We start from the raw sequence: 20,988 nt of genomic DNA, 5'->3' as shown, positions 1-20,988 counted from the left end.
ATTTCATTCTAAACTCCCTCTCGCCCTTTCCGATCTGCCAATCTCTTCCTTCTCTCCCCCGTCCCCATGCGCCTCCTATCATCTTTGTTCCTTTCAGCTCCTTGCCCCGCTTCACTGGAACTCCCTTTCTCTCTCTATCCGTTCCATCCCCACCTATTCCTCCTTTCATGTCACCTTGAAATCTCTTCTTCTCCACTACCCACCCTAACACTCATATCCCCTCCTTCCACCTTCCTCTCTCCTCACTTATACCCTCCCATTCTTACCTTTCTCTTCCTACTCCATTCCTCTTAAGTCCCCTCTCCTCCTCGCTCATACTCAGCCTATTCCTTTTCCTGTTTCCCACTTCCTTCCCCTTCTCCACCCCCTCCTCTCTCGTTTATCTTCACTGGCAAATTGTTCTACTTACTGTTTTACTGGCTTGATTCATATTTTGTTATTGCTTTTACTGTTTGTATTGTATCTGTGTTGTTGTTATAATGTAAAGCGCTTTGGTGTAAAGCGCTATATAAACACAATAAACAGAAACATAAACCTCAGAATATTCAAATTGAATTGACACATGCAAGGCAGGAATCCACCGCCCAAAAGGCTCAGGTGCAGGGTTTGGTGGCGCAAAGGACCCCGTATGGAAGGTGTCAGCGCTGGACCATCTTTGGGGCCAGCGACCAGTCGAGCCCAAACAGTAATAGTCCAACCGCCAAGTATTGTTCCATTGGCAGCACCAGAGAGGTTTTCAGGGGACCCTAAGAAGTATATGATGTTTTTGACACAATGCCGATTACATTTTCTGTGAATGTCAGCAGATTTTGAAACTGTTCAGGCTAGGACAGCCTTTATGATATCTTACTTGACTGGAGACGCCGCAGCATGGGCTATGCCTTTAGTCCAAAAAGATGACCTTTTACTGTATAATTGGGATGGCTTTTTGACAGAGTTTGGGATGTTGTTCGACAGACGGGAGGTGTTGGCCTTACACCAGGGGGCTAGTGATTTGGTGTCATATGTTACACAGTTCAATTGCTTGGTGATAAAAACTGATTGGCCAGAGACAGTTTTATTTTATCAAGGACTATGGGTGGAATTGAAGGACGCTATATCTCAGGTAGAGCCACAGCCTTCTAGTTGTACCGCCATGATTAATTGGTGCTATGACTGGATCACTGCATGAATGAACGTAAAGGGGATAAGAAGAGATCAGAGGTGCCTCCATTTGTAAGGTTGGATAAGAGTAGAGGAGTTAGAACTGGCGAAGGAGAACCTATGCAGATTAGGAGTCTGAGGGGCCCTTGTCCTCAGCAGACAAAGAACATCGCAAAGTAAATAACCTGTATCTATATTGTGGGCAAGCAGGACACTTTATTCGTACTTGTCCCAACACTCATAAGAAGGGTGCAGGGGGAGACCGGAGAAGGGGAGACGGGAAAAGGACAGGCACAGCCTTAGGGAGAGCTCAGCTAATGGGCCCGGTGGAATCAAGATTCCCCGGTTGGATGGCAAACAAAGAAGGGAGTAAGAGATCTCACTTATATATTTTAGTGACCTTATTTTTTGCTCTAACTTAGCAAGTGGTGTCGGCCATGGTGGATTCAGGAGCGACTGGCAACTTTATTGACATAGCTTTGGCGGAACAATTGGGATTACCGCTTCAAGACAAAAGCAGGTGAGGGAGTGCAGTTGGTTGATGGATCGCCTATAACTTCAGGACCATTCAACGCAAACGCAACCCTTATAGATGGTATGTGTTTAAGGACATGAGGAAGAGATTACTTTTGATTTAATCGCAGCCCCCCCCCCCATTTGGTCTTATTTTAGGGATGCTGTGGCTAGTGCAGCATAATCCACAGATTGATTGGGTTACACAGGAAGTTTGTTTTGATACTGTAGGGTGTCAGGCACATATGTAGGAAGAGATAGGGCCAGCTACTTTTTTGGCAGAAAAAAACTCAGGTACCACAGATTGTGGGGGCGGTGGGGACAGGAATTCTGCACCAATATACAGAGTTTGCAAGTGTATTTGATAAGGGTCGGGCAGGGAGATTGCCACCTCATCGATCATATGATTGTGTAATTGACCTAGAACCAGGGACCAAGTTGCCTTGCAGTCGGATATATGCCCTCACAGAAACTGAGAACCAACATTTGAGGGAATACTTGGATGAGATGATGGAAAGGGGATATATTAGGCACCCTACATCGCCTGTATCCTCACCATTATTTTTTGTTTCTAAGAAGGAGGGGACGCTTAGAACCTACATGGATTACCGCACGCTAAACAAAGTTACCATTAAGAACAGATTTCCTTTGCCTTTGATTGCAGTACTATTGGATCAGGTGAAAACAGCCGTAGTTTACACAAAACTAGATGTGAGAGGAGCTTACCACTTGATAAGAGTAAAGGACGGGGATGAGTGAAAGACAGCGTTTAGGATCAGTTTCGGCCTTTTGAGAATTTGGTTATGCCTTTTGAATTGTGCAATGCCCCGGCTGCATTTCAGTTTTTTATGCAAGAAGTACTTAGAGAGTTCATTGATGTTTTTGTCATTGTGTATATTGATGACATTTTGATTTACTCTTCTTCTAAGGAACAACATGTAGAGCATGTCCAATCAGTGCTACAATGCTTACAAGAGTACCAACTTTATGTCAAATTGGAAAAACTTGCATTTCATACTACTCAGGTGGACTTTTTTGGGTTCATTCTGAAACCAAAAGGCATTATAATGGATAAGAAAAAGGTACAGGCTGTCACAGATTGGTATTCCCCTCAGTGTGTGAAGGATATTCAGTCCTTTTTAGGGTTTGCCAACTTCTATTAAAGGTTTATTGTTAATTTCTCACGAATTGTGACCCGACCCTAATCACCCAGTTACTAAGGAAGACAGTTCAATTTAGTGGGAATGAGGTGGCAGAGAAGACATTTCAGGAGTTTAAGGGAGCTTTTACTAAGGCACCACAGTGTTACAGCACCCGGATCCAGGGAAGCCCTTTCAGGTAGCAACGGATGCATGCAACGTAGTCTATGGAGCAGTACTGTCACAGAAGGATGAGGAGGGTACATGGTATCTGGTGGCATTTTACTCCTGCAAGTTGTGAGCAGAACTATTCTATCATAGATAAGGAATTGTTAGCCATTCGCACTGCATTCTTGGAATGGCAGACTATTTGTTGAGGGCTAGACATCAGGCGACAGTGGTAACAGACCACAAAAATCTATAGTATTTCAAGACAGCACAGACCCTCAGTCCTAGGCAATTACGATGTTCTCAATAGATTAATGAATTTTATTTCATGGTAACTTTCCGCCTAAAAAGCAGAATGGAAAGGCAGATGCCTTGACTAGGCAGTAGAATTTGGAGAATGTGGTGATGGAGGTAAAGGCTATAATTCCCCTGAAAAAAATAATTGGGGCAGTCACAGAGGATCTACTGGGGCAGGTGCGCAAAGGGCTGAGTCATAAGGAGTGACAGGAGTGGGCAGCGAGTCCCCCATTAAGGACTTTACAGGAGGGTATTCCTTAACATGCAGGGTGGTTATTCTTGCCCACTTGTGAACTACAGGATAAGGAATTGTATTGGTGTCACAAGTCTCCTTTAGCTAGTCGTTCGGGTGAGAGAAAGGCTCAGAGTTGTTGCTTATATTCAGAAGTGTGAAAACTGTGTTTGCAACAAAGCAGACCATTCCAGGAAGATGGGATTGTTACAGCCTCTACCTACAACCAAGAGGTCATGGACCCACATTTCCATGGATTTAATTACGGATCTCCCATCTGACAACCATTATGACACCATTTGGGTTGTAGTGGATTACCTTTCTAAACAAGATCCCTTTGTCCTTGTATAGGAATTCCTGGGGCAGGGCAGTTGGTGGAGTTGTTTTTACAGCATATTGTCAGGTTGCATGGCCTTCCTAGAAGTATTGTCTTGGACAGAGGGCCACAATTCACTTCTATATTTTGGCTTGCCTTCTGCCAGATGTTGGGAATCAATTGTGCTCCGTCTACGAATTATCATCCCCAGACTGATGGGCAGACGGAAAGAATCAATCAGACATTGGAACAATATCTGCAATGTTATTTGGGGGACGGTATGGAGTCTTGGGTGAGATCCTTGTGGTTGGCAGAATTCACATACAATAACACAGAGCACACATCAATAGGTATGGCACCCAATTAATGTTTGTATGGACATGAGCAAAATATGATGCCCAAAAAATTGCCAGAGATTGAACACATTCCTGTTCTCCAAGAGCGGAAGCAGTTACTTCTAGGAAACAGACAGAAGGCACAGTTAAATTTAGAACAGTCCAAGGTGGCATATAAGATTTAAGCCAACAGGAAACACCAGGAAGCTCCTAAGTATAAGGTGGGAGAGATAGGGTTTGGTTGTCTACTCAGAACCTTTCACTGGTGGGGCCACGCAAATTTGCTCCTCGATTCATTGGACCATAGGAGGTCATACAGTGTGTATCATCTGTAGCTAAGAAACTACGTTTGCCAAAGACTTTAAAGATACATTCAGTGTTACATGTGTCTTTTCTTAAACCTGCAGCTCCTAGAATGACTACCCAACAACCACCAACTATTCTGAAAGCAGGCCAAGTGCATTACTAGGTGAAATGCATTATGGATTTTAAGAGAAAGCAACAAGGTTTATGGTACCTAATCCAATGGTCTGGTTATGGTCCGGAAGACTGCTCATGGGAAACGGCAGTGGCTATGCATGCTCCAAAGTTGGTACGACAATTTCATTTACAGCATCCTCAGAAGCCAAGTCCTGTGAAGGGCCCTGGGAGAGGAGGTACTGTCAGGGTTAAGGGCTGGGGGAGGCGGAGATGCTTTATGCAACACTGCTAACAGGCCGGTATGGAAGAAAACCCAATTTCCCAGCAGGACTGGGGGTTGCAGTAGTCCTGTGATGAGCACAGCAACAGCTGTGAATAATTGACATGGGTATTTTAAGGTGCCGGCTGCCCATGCCAGGTGCAGATTATTTTGTGATTTCGGCACAGGCGGTTGGAGAGAGTTTCGCTTGGAGTGCTGAGACGCCGGAGGAAGGATTGAAGGCAGAACACCCCGAGGCTGGTGGCGGTGACGGAGCACTTCTCTTTATCCCGCTCAACTTCTTCTGGTCCGGGTGGTTCTGTGGGGCGCCCGGGCATTAAGCTAAGTGGCGCGCACATTACAAATGTGTTAACTGTGTGTGGTAAGGACCCATGATATTCTTTCTATTGAAATTTGCTTTGCATGAGAAACTGTGTCAGGGGGAAATGTGTATGTTCTTATTTATAATGCCCGGACACAGGGAGGGGAGGTGAAGGGCGACAGAGCCGCTAGAGGCGCGGTCAGCATTTTGAGTTGCAAGGGTGTGTGTGTGAGCTCATATAACACGCACTCTTCGCAGGACACATTTTAGGGTCACATGTGCTATAGGCCCGAAACACAGCTTTATGTTTTGTGACACCTTTGCTTTGCTTGCCCTCGAGGCCATGAATTTGTACATTCATATGGCAAGCATTCCTTTGTGTGTTTCATTATGCTTGCTCAGTGTTGTTCATGTCCCCATGCCTCATCTTGTCTCGTGTTATGTGTTTAGTGTCTAACTCACATGGTTACAGGAAGAAAGTGTATGATAATGGAACAGTGATTTAGGATTGAGGAGATTTGGAAACTAAGGAGATGACATGTAGAGGCAGTATCAGGAAAACAGTGTTATGTTCATGGTCATATGTTTTTTCTCTCATTCCCCCTTACTATCCAATTACGTTTACCCTTAAGCTCTTTCAGGTTTCCCCAACTACCCCTTTGCATCCACAACCTCTCCCTAATCCCTCTTTCTCCCCATTGCCTGTCACTTGGTTCCCTGTGGTTTTGACATCAGGCGCCCATGCCAATCAAGGTTGGAGGGTCGAATCCATTCATCTTCTGTGGTTCTGGAGAGTGTTTAGATGCTCTCTATCCTTCTAACTTTGACACAAACAATTCACTTATTTAAGCTCCATGCTGCGTCTGACGTATTGTCTAAGTATTGTTTAGCAACATTTATTGCTTTTTTCAATAAAGCTAGTAATATTTATTTAGTGAATTAGTGAGTCTATATAACCATCAAGTTCTTTGTCTATTGAGATGTGTTGCTGCACAGCAGACAGTGAGATTTTGCAGAAATTGTTAGTGCCATTTCTTCTTTGATGTGGAAGGCGAAAATCCACCTCTGCTCGTAAATTGGGGTGCGTTCTGAGAACCATCCTTTCCCTGTAGAAGATAAAAGAAGGCTGTTCTGCACAGAGCTCTTGAAGCTAACTTATCTGGCAGGCCTGGGTGACAGCAACCAAAAAGTCATCCTTTAACGACATCCATTGACGGTTCAGTTTTCACATGAGCGCTGACAGAACCACATTGAGGTGCCACTGGTTGTGCAGTATTCCCCTTGGCAGGTCATCTTTGTAGACCATTAACATGGCTCCAAATTATTTGATTTACAAAGGACAGCATCAGCAGTCAGCTGTGCTAATGTGCCCCTATCGCTGCCAAATAGGCTATATATTGGACCACAGACACACCACTTTCCACTAACTGTGTGATTAAGGAGATATCATCCAGTCTTGCCTGCAGTGGGTTTTTGTCACTCCCTAAACACCAGTGGCAACAACACCTAGAAGCCCTTCGGCCTTAGTTTGCGGTATATTACATTCTTAAATAATAATAACACCTCCATTTACTTGCATACTCTGACCTGGTGGAATCCTTCCTAGTGGCCCTAATGCTCCCCATGTTCTTTTTGAGAGGGTCCCAGGTGACTGTAACCTAGGTTCTGTAACGATCCTTCAGACCAGGAGGGAGACTCCTTCTTGGAGTTTAGGGAGGTGAGGGTGCTAACTGATAGTCCCCCTAGAGGAGGTGAGGGCACTAACTGATAGTCCCCCTAGAGGTTTAACATGAGGGAGGACTGCACACAGAGGAACTCCCTGCCAGGGGATAAGGATGAGAGTTTGGGATACAGTGCCTTTAACTCCAAACACAAGGGGTAATAACTCCCAACTCTTCCTTGCACATGATAAAATCAGAGACAATGGGCCTCATTATGAGTTTGGAGGTAGCCATGCCGTTTTTAAGGGCCTGGCTACCCCGAAACCGGGTACCGGGTCTGGGACCGGCAAAAGTGGACTTACCGGGCCATTCGGAGCTTGGAGGGCCTGGTAATTCCCTTTTGCGGGACCTGGACCCAGTACATCCCCATTCCCATTTGAGCCACCATATGGCTCAATGGGAATGGGGAGGATGCTAACAACGGGCCCATTAATGACAGGCCCGTTGTTAGCTTCCTTGTCTGCTAGCGGGTCCCGCTAAGGAGGCCTGGTCTGACCAGACGTTCTTAGCGGGACCCGCTGCAGATCTTGTAATAGGGTGGCCCGGAATGAACGGTGCCAGTCCCTTAACGGCACCGTTCATTCCGTGGCCGCCTTCTATGTATTGAGGCCCAATGTATTACTGTAATGTGCCAGACAGTCTCCCTGTGATAAGGAATGGGATGAAGAAGAAACTAAGAACACTACTGTCAAGCATGAAGTATTCAAATAGCGGCTCTCAATCAGACTGATGTTACACTAGGGCAGCACCATCTACTTAAGACAAACAGTAAAGAAGGACTAGGAAAACCACCTCTGAAGAGAGAGCTTCCTCTGGGAGGAGAGTCCAACAATCAAGGAAGCTAAAGAAAAGTCCATGTTTCCATGCTCTGAGGCTGTAGCGAGACAGCCGTCTGAAGTGCTGGAAGGAAACCGTCTCATCCATCAGAGCCAGCAAACCTGAAGTCGAAAGTCAGTGTGGTGGTGGCATTACCTGTAGGGGTAGATCATACAATCCAAGAACGACACCTTGACCATTAGAACTAGCCTACGGTAGAGCCACACGAGAAGTACAAGAAACTGTGGTGGTTGCAAGACCTGTAATGGGTGGACTGTTTGTCCGAAAATGTGCCCTGATCACCAGTCAGAACGGACCACTAAGTCAAGCAGGCCGAAGAAGAGTAATACAAGAGAGCGACGGACCGCAAAGTCAAGCAGGCCGAAGAAGAGAATACAAGAGAGCGACGGACCGCAAAGTCAAGCGGGCCAAAGAAGAGTAATACAAGAGAGTTACAGATCACAAAGTCGAGCGGCAGAGGAAGAGAGTGACAGGCCTCAAAGTTTAGCCAGCTGAAGGAGAGTGGAAGAAGAAAGTAGATGATCGAACCCACGACCCCTGGCAAAACCAGTGAAGAATTCCCTGAGAGGATGTAAACTGAACATGAAAACTGAACAGAGATTAGTCCAGAAGTGGGCCTGTGCAACTTATGAACTGGAAACAGAGACAATAGTAGTAAACCTTTTTTTGAAGCAATTCCCTGGTCAGCTCCATAAGACTGTGACATTGAGTAGTTGAGAAAGACCCGAGGAGCCTCTATCTTTCGTCCAAGTGGGGCCAAGTTGAAAGGCAGTGTTCAAGTAAAGAGAGCACCAAAGCATTGGAAGAAATTAAACATGTAGATGAAGGATTTAATGCTGAAGTATACTTAAAAGGAATCTGCGTAAGCTGGAAATTAGATAGACGGGAGCCATTCTCCAAGTTTTGATACAAGTGTGGAACTTTGTAAACACAGAACATTATGATACTTGTACTCTCCTCAGTTGTGATAAGAATAAGAATTATTTGGTCAGCTAAGTTGTTTGTGTTTTGTAGTGACAGGGATAGTTTAGGAGTTTAACTAGGATGGAATACTTTCTTTTTCACACAGAAGATTTTCAGACACAAGTTTTAGTTTTGTTGAGGTAGGGACCCACCTCTAGTTAGGGGCAAGATAGGTTTGCATACTTTTATTCATAAATAATGTTTATAACCAAAACCATGCCAGCTTTTGGTCAGACAGCTCATTCCAGGTCACCACAGTCTTCCGGGAACAGGCTATCAAGGAAGGATTTGTGCTTGGGTACAAGATCCCCACCCCCCTTTTACTGTTTGAGAAGATCCAACCTCAATAGTAAGCTCCAAAGGGCTCCAAAGGGCTTCCTTACTCAGCACTTTCTGTTTGGAATACCACAACCTCTTGAGCCAGTTCGATGAAATCAGGATTAGATGGTAGTTGCTTGTGTGCTTCAATTTGTGCAGGGCACTAGAGGGACTGGTGGAAAGAGTCTGGCCATCTCAAGTGAGGAGAAAGGCATACCAGTGAGAGTTCTCCCCCTTCCCAGATGCATACAGAGTACACTTTTTTCTTCCGAGTCAGCATACCCCAAGCTCAGAAGATTGGCTGTAATATTTTCACATGATATTCGCATTCATGGGGGACGTACGACTTTCAACTCAGAACATCCGCCCATACATTCTCCTCTTTCACCAAGTGGGATGCTATTGGGAAAACATTGCAGGCACCAGCCCCACAACTTGAGTGTGAACATGCAGAGAGTTGCAGACCTCATGCTGACATAGAACAGAGTTGTTGTGTTGTCAGTGTAGATCAGCACGTGGTGGTGACCTGCCAGATGGTGCAGAATGCCTTCAATGTCAGATTGCTGGGAGTGCTAGTCAATTTATATGGTTTGCCTGTTCCTCCGAGCTATAAAGGTCATGGACCTCCCATTGCCCAATTAGGCTTCTCAAACTGAAAGACTGGAGTCCGTCACAAGGGTCTTACTCAGGTATGGTTAAAAGGCATTTGCAAAGTCTGGTTGCTTCCCTCTATTCAACTGTGCAATTCCCGATGACCTTTTCCCTCTGTCTGAGCCTGTGAAGAGAGGCTCACAAGGTTTAATTGTATATCTTTCATGTGTCAGGTTATGTTACTAATACTTGTAAACTGCAGCGTACACCCAAAGGCATCTTAAAGCTAGCTAGCGGAATGAGGATGGAAAGAGATAGAAAAGATACGTTTTTATTATCAGAGATAGTTCTCAGTGGCACGTAGATTTTCAAAGGTGGGCCGCAGCGACCGGAAAGGATCGGTACCCAATACGAGTGGCCTTGAATCGGGGGACAGAAACAAGACAGGCATTCGCCAAGCGGAGAATCCGAGCAGGAATGTACAGACAATATTTGGCCTGTAGATATACTGCCCCATGTCCATAAAAGGCACAATGAACTAGACATTAGGCATTGACCTGAATGTGCTTAGCCATGGGTAGCCAATGAAGATGGTGTACAACTAGGTGTGGCAGTGGCTACTCTGCTGCGGAGTTCTGCAGGACTTGAAGGTGTCATAAGAGGTAGACAGGTTGTGCGAGAAATAGGGTGTTGCAGTGTTCCAAGGAGGACATAACAAGTGAAGGCACCACAGGGGCACGCAACTAATAAAGGAGAAAACAGTGAACCTTACTAAGGTTTTTCAGTTAATGATAGTCCCTTTGACATACTGCACTTATCTGTGATTCCGCAGACAGAGGAGCTAATATATTTACCCCTAAATCCTTCACTAGCGGAACAGGAGATGGAAAAGGGCCCAAGGAAGATGGCCAAAAAGAGGGGGTCCAAAAGGCAGTAGAGGAAGAAGGGCCCACCACCAACACCTCAATTTTGTCCCCATTCAACATGAGCCAACTATTACACATCCATGCACCCACAGCTTCGAGGCAGGCCCTAAATCTGGTCGCTGTCTCGACAAGAGGGAGATCTAAACAGATCAGAATCTGTGTCATCTGTTAATAGTAACAGTGGAAGCCGTGAGAACAGATAAGCTTGGTAATGGGTTGCATTTACATGTTAAACAAAACCTGCAATGGAGGAACACTGAGGGACTGCACACATCAAAGTAGTGGGCACAGAGTGAAAAGGGGGAGGGGAAATTGACTGTTGGAGAAACAAACAAGACCAGGAACGAACAGCACCAGAAAGGCCGGCCCGAGCAAGACTGCATGGTTAATGGTATCAAATGCGGCAGATAAGTCAAGTAACAATAAAGCATTGACGCCGCCCGAGTTGTGCAGCCGAGCCACATGGTCAACGTTGGAAAGTAGCACCCCCTCTGTGCCACGTTCTGGATGAAAACCAGATTGCGAAGCGTGGAAGAAGAAAGATTACTCAAGAAAGGAACTCAGGAGAGGGCAGTCTAAGGCTTCAAAAAGCTTCATAAGAAATTGAAGAAGCAAAATGGGACGAAAATTGCCAGGACAAGAGGGTCTAAAGAAGGCTTTTTCAAAAGTGGAACAACTAATGCATGTTTGAGAGAAGCTGGGATATGACCTGTGAGAAAGTATTAACCGCATGTGTGACCAGAGGACCAATCAGGGGACACAGTCCTTCTGTGGTTTCGCCATGGAACCCGGGTTGGGCAGTGAGAACCAAGTGGAGTGGAGACAGGTCCCTCACACCCTGTCTATAGTAAACTGGAGGAAGGTGACTAAGCTTTCTTGTAATCTGTGTACCAATAGTAACAGAGGGGGTCCTGTTGGCAAAAGCGTCCAGACTCCTTGTAGAACCAACTGGAGAAAAATGTCTAATTTATTTTTTATTTATTTATTTATTCAGATTTATTTAAGGCGCACATCAGCCCGGGGGCATCGTGGCGCTGTTACATGAATACATACATAGTCTGGTTACAATGGAAGGAAGATGGTTACAAGCAATTTTCATTACAGGAAGCATTTCGTATCGAACACTTTTAGTATCAGATGTGTGCGAGCTGAGGTGGGTGAGGGGAAGGTGGCGTTAGTTGAATAGCGTGGTTTTGAGGGATTTGCGAAAGAGATACAGAGATGGTTCTGCTCTAAGCGCGTTGGGGAGGGCATTCCATAGCTTAGGTGCTATGTGAGGGAAGCCAATGCCGCCGGCTTTGGCTCTTTTTACAGTGGGTACTTGGAGTTGGTTGGCGTGGTGACTTCTTCTGGGGCAGATGGAGGAGTTCTTGGTTATAGTCTCAGATAGGTAGGGGGGTGCTGTGAGGTTAATGCATTTGTGTGTGAGGGTGAGGATTTTAAAGTTGATCCTTTCCTTGACTGGGAGCCAATGGACGCGTCTTCTGGCCTGTGAGATATGGTCAGTTTTGGGCATGTGTAGTGCAGCACGGAGGGCATTGTTTTGCACTGTTTGGAGCTTGTTTAGGTTTTTTGATGAGGTGCCTGCCAGGAGGGCGTTGCAGTAGTCCAGTCTGGCTCCTATAGTAGCTCTGGCTATGGAGAGGCAGTTGGGCGTGGTGAGGTAGGGTTTTATGGCGTAGATGAGTTTGGTAGTCAGAGCAGAAGCTGAGGCAATGGCGCTGGTTTGTCTTGTCATTGAGAGTGTCGCGTCAATGTAGACTCCTAGGGTCTTGACGGCAGAGGAGACAGGTATGCTAATATTGTCGATGATCAAGTGCGAGTAATTGGGGCTGAGTTTGGTTAGAGTTTCGTTAGGGGCTAGGATGATGATTTCGGTTTTGTCTCCGTTTAGGCAGAGGCCATTGATAGCCATCCATGTTTGGATAGTTGAGTAGATTTTGAGGAGGGCTTCTGAGTCAAGGTCGTAGTCTCCAGAGAGGGGGAGGAGGACCTGCGTGTCATCAGCGTAGTTGGTGTACGCTATGTTGAGGGAGTCCAGTAGGTCAAAGAGGGGTTTGGTGAATAGGTTGTAGAGGGTCGGTGCGGTGCAGGACCCTTGTGGGACTCCACAATTGATAGTGGTGGGGGGGGCGCTATCCTGGTCAGAGTACACTTTCATGGCCCTGCCTTCAAGGAAGGATGTGATCCATGTGGTAGCCTTGTGAGAGAAGTGTGCAGCATTGGAGAGGTGCGTTGTGAGAATGCTGTGGTCGACCAAATCGAATGCTGCAGAAAGGTCGAGGAGGAGGAGGAGGGCAGGTTTGCCTGTGTCCATTATTTTAGTAATCTGATTTTTTAAATCTAGAAGAGCAGTTTCAGTCCCATGGCCTTTGCGGAAACCTGACTGTCTTTTGCCTAGGATGGTGTTTGTTTCCAGGTAGTGTTGGATTTGATTGTGAGCAGCTTTGTCCAAGATTTTAAGGAGAAAGGGGACGGTGGTGATGGGGCGGTAGTTGTTAGGGGAGGAAGGATCAAGGGAGGGTTTTTTTAGGAGCGGGCGGACCCAGGCTTCTTTTAGGCATTGTGGTACACTTCCAGATGTGAAGGAGGCATTGATAAAAGCCGTGATGATGGGGGTGAGGTATTCTGCGCTCTCTTTGATTACGGAGGGTGGGCAGATATCCCCTTTGCAAGTGGAGGGTTTGATTTTTTTTAGGAGGTCATTGACTTCCGTCTCCGAGACTTCTCTGAAGGCAAAAAGGGGTGTTTGTGATGGGGAGTTGTTGGTGTGAAGTATGGGCGGGCAGGTGGGGGTGTTGAGAGCTTTGCGTTGGGAGGCTATTTTGTCTTGGAGTGATTTAACTTTGTTGAGGAGAGCAGCCTGGATGCCTGTACACCATGCTTCATCCTTGATGATTTTGTCTGGGCTAGAGGCTGGTGTGGTGAGTTCTTTGAATATGGAGAAAATTTCTCTAGATTTGGAGCTGGCATTAGTGATTCTCTGGTTGTAGGATTCGGATTTAGCAAGGAATATGGCTTTTTTGTAGGTCAGAGAGATCTCTTTAAAGTCTTTAAGCGAGGATTGATTAGGCGCTGCTTGCCACCTGGTTAGGGCTTTGCGTTTCTTGGTGCGTAGGACGGATAGTTCTTCAGTGAACCAAGAGTTGCAGTGCATAGATTTTTTCCCTTTTTTTTCTTCTAGCGGGGCAATGAGATCGATGGCTTGAGTGAGTGTGCTGGAATAGATGTTGGCTAGAGATGTAGGGTCAGTGGGGAATGGGTGCTTGAGTTGTGAGGTATCAAGGAGAGGGGCGAGGTTGGCAGCAGTGAGTTTTTTGGAGCTTCTTACTTTAGCGGGTGGGGCATGGGTTAAGGTTTTATGAGAAGGCGTGGTAGGAATGGTAAATTGGATGAGGTGATGGTCCGTCCATGGAAGGGCTGAGATGGAGGTAATTGTCGATGAGCAGTTGTGATCAGCTAGCCAGTCAATGGATCTGCCTTTGCTGTGAGTGGGTGCAGTAACTTTGTGTTCGAATCCCATGTTAGATAGTTCTTTGGCTAAATTTGCGGCTGCTTTGTCCTTTGGGTCAGCTAAGCCAAGATTAATGTCCCCTAGTAGGATGCTTTTGGTGGTGCTTTTGACGCCCATACAGACTTCCAGAACTGCCCAGCCATCTAGTCCTTGCATTCATTCCTATGGCCAACTATCAGATGGCAGGGCTCGCAGATAGGGTGGCCAACTGTCCTGCATTCTGCGGGACGGTCCCGTTTTGGAGGACTCTGTCCCACCTCATTTCATTTAGGTAAATGCTTTGTTTGTGGGACTGTGGGAGCCCGTCTACCACGTGTGTCTACCGTCCCCAAGCCTTGCTGCGGTCACGATAGCCCCGGTGGAGGGAAAAGCTCTAAGTGAGCCCAGCCAGAGCTCCAAGGTGGCCGGGGGTGCTGCCCTGTCCTTGAGCACCTTCCTGGCATGTGGGTTGTCCGTCCCCAAGCTGAGCGGTGGTCCTGAGAAGCCCCAGAAGAGTCCCTGTCCCTACCCACAGGGAAAAGCTCTAAAGGGCCCTCCCCTCGAGAGCTCCAGGCAGCCAGAGATAGAGGACGGCCAAGGTGGGGTGCTGCCGCCCCCTGCCCATGGACACCTGCCAGTCACTTGCCAGTGGGGACCAAAGGCCCATATGTCTCTCTGCGAGTAGGGTGGCCAACTTTTTAAAATCATTTTACAGGACCTTGCCTACAATGCGGGGACTGCGCCTGGGCTCCCTGTGACAGCCGCTGGGCTTGGGAACTTGGTCACACATGCGTGACACTTGCCACAGGGACAGGGACTAACCCATGAATGCCATGGAACTCAGGGCCAGTTGCTCTTAGCGGTTCTAGTCTCACAGAGAAAAGGGGCCCGCTCAGGAGGCCCCTTCACAGCAGCATTGTGTTTCAGACTTGATCACACATGGGTGACATTACCCTTCGGACGGGGAAGGTGCCACGGTCGCCCCGGAGCTCCAGCTGGTGCACGTTACCAGCCTCTACCCGCGCTGAAGTCCGGGACCCTGCAGGGTCGCTTATTCTGTTACTTGCACTTACCTTAGCTCTGCTGAAACAGGGGCTGGAATTTCCGTTTCCAACATCCATCTGTGCGTTCGGTGGAAGTTCTGCACTCAGAAACAGCGTTGCTGGGGCCGGAACTTAAGGCGCAGCCTTCGTGAACTAAGCTACCACACCGGCAAACCAAGGCCCAGATTCTCTTCCCTGCATCGTTCCAGGTGCGGTGCAGGTGTCTACCACCTGCGCCACAGAGCCACCCTGGAGGGAGTCACTTCCACAAAGACTATTAAGCCCCCACATAGTGGGGGCTTACGGAAACCTGACTAGAGACAAATGTAGGAGTCAGCAGGGCCAGCCGCCACTGGGGCCACCTGGTCCGACTGCCCAGTCCCCTCGACCAGATGGCCGTTCGGGCCCCCAACCAGATGGCCCGGCGGCCATCAGGCCATGCCCGCCCTGATGCCACCATCCAGGGGCCAGGGCTTAAGGCACTACCGCCTCCGCGTGCTAGGGCTTATGCTGCCACGCCTATTCCCCACCTGCCTCCCAAGGGCTGGGTCGAGCCACTCTGCCAGTTGGGCCAGGGCCATCTGGTCTGCCAGGCTGACCGGGAAGGGAGGGGAGCGCCCCCACCCAGCCCACAAACCCCCACGGGTGTGTACCCAGGGTGGGTGGGAGTTTCCTGTGCGCCCCACGGCACAGTGGGAGGAAGAACAGAGGCCCTTGCTGCACCACCGCAGCGCCTTTTGACAAAAGCTTGGCTCAGAGGATGACTTTCAATAGATCGCAGCGAGGTAGCTGCTCTGCTACTTACAAAACCATGACCCAGAATCAGGTAATCTACAAATGATTTAGCAGCAGGTTCCCCACAAACATGTGGTGCACTATGGGTGAAAGAGATGGCCCCCTTCTGTTCACCCTCGAGTCCCGAGGAGAGCGGCTCTACGCACCGGCCCAGAGGCAGGCTATCCTAGGCCAACTGAGGCTCCACAGCGCTGCAGTACTGTTACAGTTAGGAGGGATTCTGACTTAGAGGCGTTCAGTCATAATCCCACAGCCAAGCACATACACCAACTGTCTGAACCTGTGGTTCCTCTCGTACTGAGGAGGATTACTATTGCAACAACACATCATGAGTAGGGTAAAACTAACCTGTATCACGACGGTCTAAACCCAGCTCATGTTCCCCATTAGTGGGTGAACACACCAACGCTTGGTGAATTCTGCTTCACAATTATAGGAAGAGCCAACATCCAAGGATCAAAAAGCGGCGTCGCTATGAACGCTTAGCTGCCACAAGCCAGTTATACCTGTGTTAACTTTTCTGACACCTCCTGCTTGAAACCCAAAAAGTCAGAAGGTTTCTGAGGCCCGGCTTTCATGGTCTGTATTCATTTAACATTTTTACTCAATATTGAGATCAAGCAAGAATTTGCCCTTCTGCTCGGTGGGAGGTTTCTGTCCTCCCCTGGCTCGCATTAGGCAACCTGCGTTATGGTTTGCAGGTGTACCGCCCCAGTCAAACTCCCCACCTGCCACTGTCCCGTGAGTGGATTAGAGCCAGAAGCAAGAGTCCCATAGGGCTCCGCCCCCCGCCTCACCGGGTAAGTGAAAAAACAATAAGAGTAGTGGTATTTCACCGGCAGCTCGAGGGCCTCCCACTTATCCTACACCTCTCATGTCTCTTCACAGTGCAGACTACAGTGAGTCTCAACGGGGTCTTCTGACTCCACTGATTCTGCCAAGCCTGTTCCCTTGGCTGTGGTTTTGCTAGAAAGTAGGTAGGGACAGTGGTAATCTCGTTCATCCATTCATGCACGTCACTTATTAGAGGACAAGGCATTTGGCTACCTTAAGAGAGTCATACTTACTCTCGTCGTTTACCCATGCTTCATTGAATTTCTTCACTTTGACATTCAGAACACTGGGCAGAAATCACATTGCGTCAACACCCACTGTGGGCCTTACGCAATGCTTTGTTTTAATTTAACTGTCAGATTCCCCTGTTCCGCACCAGTTCTAAGTCAGCTGCCTGCCCCGAACCCCTGGAGGGAGCAGAGAGAGGCAACCACCCCAGCTGGGGTGATCCACAGGAAAGGCCCAGCTCAGATCCAGAGTTGCTGCAGCCCCCCCGGCGGAAGACGCCTCATCCAGCCGTAGCGCATGGCTAGTCCCGCTTTGCACCCCAGCCCGACCGACCTAGCCGTTCCTGAAGTTACGGATCCGATTTCCCTTACTTACATTGTTCCCACATGGCAGAGGCTGTTCACCTTGGAGAACTGCTGCGGATATGGGTACGGCCCTGCTCGAGATTTACACCATCTCCCCCAGATTTTCAAGGACCAGCGAGAGCTCACTGGACGCCGCCGGAACCGCAATGCCTTCCAAGCCTCGGGCCCCTCTCTCGGGGCGAACCCATTCCATGGTGCCCTGCCCTTCACAAAGAAAACAGTACTCTCCACGGGGATCCCGCCAGCTTCTCAAGGATCATTTGCGTTACCGCACTGGATGCCGCAAGGGCGCCGGTCTCTGCCACTCCGGGTTCGGGGATCTGAACCAGACTCCCTTTCGATCGGCTGAAGGTAATGGAGGCCATCACGCGTCCCTTTCCGAAAGGCGCTCAACCATTTCTTAGGACCGACTGACCCATGTTCAACTGCTATTCACATGGAACCCTTCTCCACTTCAGCCTTCAAAGTTCTTGTTTTGTATTTGCTACTACCACCAAGATCTGCACCTGTGGAGGCTTCACCTGAGCCCTCGTCCCGGCCCTCCATGTGCACTACAGTGGCCCTCCTACTCGTCGCTGCTTAGCCCCTGCGGCTCTCAGTGCCAGCCAGGTATGGGCCAGACGCTCCTGCGATATCCATTTTCAGGGCTAGTTGATTTGGCAGGTGAGTTGTTACAAACTCCTTAGCAGATTCCGACTTCCGTCCTGCTATCTATATCAACCAACACCTTTTTGAGCATGGGCATTGGGCGCCTTAACCCAGCGTTCGGTTCATCCCACAGCATGAGTTCTGCTTACCAAAAGTGGCCCACTGGGCACTTCCATTCAATGACCTGCTCCACGTCAGCGAGATGGGCGTCTTTTCCATTTAAAGTTTGAGAATCGGTTGAGATCATTTCGGCCCCAAGAGCTCTAAATCATTTGCTTTACCAGATAAAACTGGTGTTTCCATGTGCCAGCTATCCTGAGGGATGCTCCGGAGGGAACCAGCTACTAGATGGTTTGATTAGTCTTTCGCCCCTATACCCAGGTCGAACGACCGATTTGCACGTCAGGACCGCTACAGACCTCCACCAGAGTTTCCTCTGGCTTTGCCCTGTCCATGCCTAGTTCACCATCTTTCGGCTCCTATCACACACACTCATGTTCCACATCCCTGACAGAGTAGACGAGACGTGCCTGTGGGGCACTCACTGCGACAGTATATCACCTTCATTGCACCACAGGGTTTTGTTCGGCCCTCCGACTCGCGCATGTATTAGACTCCTTGGTCCGTGTTTCAAGATGGGTCGGGTGGGTAACAGACATCACCTCAGAACACTGGTGCCCTTTTTGGGCCTCCCCACCCGGCAGTGTGACGTGGTTGTGGCGCCCTGAGGGCTGTCCACCAGTTGATAGTCACATCGGGAGCCACGGCGACCCCCAAGAGGTGCCGGGATGGTTACCGGAGAAGGGCTCAGCGGTCAATCTCCCTCAGCCCTGCAGATACAGCAAAACTGCTGTCATGGGGCTATAACAATCTCTGCCAGAGCCACCTGCACCTGGGGCCTTCCCAGCTGACCCAGAGCCGGTTGCGGTGCACCACCACAGAGGAAATGCGCCCTGTGGAGGCTGGGTGTGCCCGGGTGGCAGTCCTGCAAGGGCATCCGCCGTTCCAGGTGACCAACCTGCCCGCCGTGTTGAATCCTGCGAGCAGACTGCACGGACCCCACCCGTTTACTTCTCAACAGTTTCACGCCCTCTTGAACTCTCTCTTCAAAGTTCTTTTTGACTTTCCCTTATGGTACTTGTTGGCCATCGGTCTGATGCCCGTATTTAGCCTTAGATGGAGTTTACCACCCGCTTTGGGCTGCATTCCCGGAAGACCCGATCCTGCAATGCTGGAGGCTGCTACCGACCTAACACAGTCCGTGGGGTGAGACTCGATCAGAAGAACTTGAGCGCCCTAAGTGATGCTCGGGAGTCGGTCTTCTGTACGACACATTTCCCACACCTACCGCTGAATGGGGATTCATTGCTGAGCTCTTCCCTCTTCACTCGCCGTTACTGAGGGAATCCTAGTTAGTTTCTTTTTGTCTGCTTAGAAATAAGCTGAAATTCAGCAGATCGCCATAGTCAGAGGAGCAAAAAGCTTGGGTCATCCGGCCTCGTGCCTGTTCGGGGGGATGTCCCAGCCCCATGCCTCTGGCGCGGCTGAGTGTGCGATGTGCCAATCTGCAGCCGAAGCTCACATGGTCAAGAGGCCTACACTCCAGGGCCTTCCCGCGCCGGCAGCCGTGGGACACCAAACACAGCCACACGCGGTACAGCCAGATGCCCCAGGGAAGGTCGTAGGTGCGGCAGGCTTTTTTAAGGCCCATTGCCACCGCCGCCACCACCACCAGGGCATGCCCAGACCTCCCGAACCCCGCAAGAGGTGGGGAAACTGGGTAGGCCGGGACGCCCCACCAATGCGTCTGTGGGCCAGGTCCAGGGATCGTGCGACTGTGCTGATCAGGGTCTGACCTTAGGGGGACGAAGGGAACGGGGTCCCTGCAACAGACTCATCCGTGCCCCTGGGAGGGAACCCTGGGGCGATTGATGTTCAAGCCACCCTCAGACAGGCGTAGCCCAGGGAGAAACCTGCGGCTGCAAGGTGCGTTCGAAGTGTTAATGATCAATGTGTCATGCAATTCACACTAACTCTCGCAGCTAGCTGCAATCTTCATCGATGCGCAAGCCGAGTGATTCACCGCCAAGAGTCACAAGCAACTTTTTTTTGTTCCAGACATCGGCCTGACCCTGCCGGTGCAGGAGAGGCCGGGGGAGGCAGCGCTGTCTGTGGAGAGAAAGTCCAGCGCCCAGTCTTGCTTCCCCACTTGGGAGTCGACCAAGACGATTGTGGTTTTAAAAAATAAAATTCAGGTGCTCAGCCCGGGAAGCCTGCCCACAGCAGCGTGGGGATGGAGGCAGGCCGCTCCTCCGCCGGCCCACACAGCCCAATCCACTCATCCTTCCCCAACCCCCTCAGCTCCCGTTTCAGAGGGCGTGCGGTGAGGCGGGCCAGAGACAGCACAGGTGGGACCGCTAGAGTCTTCAAACCCCAGCCCGACCGCACAGGGCTGAGCTCCAGGAAGGTTGCCCACTGCGTCAGCGGGCCTAGCCATTGCTCGCCCACAGATGGGTGGCTGGAACCTCGACATCCTCCCTTCAAGTAAGCCTGCTGTGCCATGGCTCAGGGCATCCCTCGAGAACAGCCAGGTTTACCTCGGCTCCCAGCTGCCCCACTCGGGGCTTCCCTGCTGACTGGGGTGCACCCACCAATGCCCGCCTGCTGGCGGGTCAGAGAGAGGTGGAAGGGAATCCAGCTCCTGGTGCCTGGTAGCCCACAACCCCGTCCTGCTCTGCTGGCCGGACCGTTGCGCGTGGGATGCCCCGGGCTTTGGGTGTGCACTTCTGGGATGCTACCGAGGTCGGCCCTGTGGCGCTCCCTCTGGCTGCTCCTCTGTTAATGATCCATCTTGCCCCCACTCACAAGCAGAAACCCCAGCCCTACATTCCCCAATTTACACTCAAATGCCCCATTTCTCCTTCCAAACACACGTTCCATATTCAAATGCCATCTCCCTCTGTACACATGCCACCATCCCTCCCTCAGAACCCACACAAAGACACCAACATCCGTCCCTCTATAACTACACCAAGATGCTCCACCCCTCTTCAGAACCACACCCATATGCTTCACCTCTACC

General features: G+C 49.5%; 2 non-coding genes across 2 annotated transcripts; both read right to left on the bottom strand.

Moving 5' to 3' along the window:
* Nucleotides 1-15,776: 15,776 nt before the first annotated feature.
* LOC138570399 (28S ribosomal RNA) lies at nucleotides 15,777-19,386 on the bottom strand. Its single transcript, XR_011303465.1, has one exon. It is a non-coding gene; the product is annotated as a 28S ribosomal RNA (ribosomal RNA).
* Nucleotides 19,387-19,846: 460 nt separating this feature from the next.
* On the bottom strand, nucleotides 19,847-20,000 carry LOC138570639 (5.8S ribosomal RNA). Its single transcript, XR_011303676.1, has one exon. It is a non-coding gene; the product is annotated as a 5.8S ribosomal RNA (ribosomal RNA).
* Between the last annotated feature and the right edge of the window lie 988 nt (nucleotides 20,001-20,988).

This window comes from Ambystoma mexicanum, chromosome 2q, assembly GCF_040938575.1.
Source record: "Ambystoma mexicanum isolate Mex_15411 chromosome 2q, UKY_AmexF1_1, whole genome shotgun sequence".
NCBI classification, from domain to species: domain Eukaryota; kingdom Metazoa; phylum Chordata; class Amphibia; order Caudata; family Ambystomatidae; genus Ambystoma; species Ambystoma mexicanum.
This window is presented reverse-complemented; position numbering and strand designations above follow the sequence as displayed.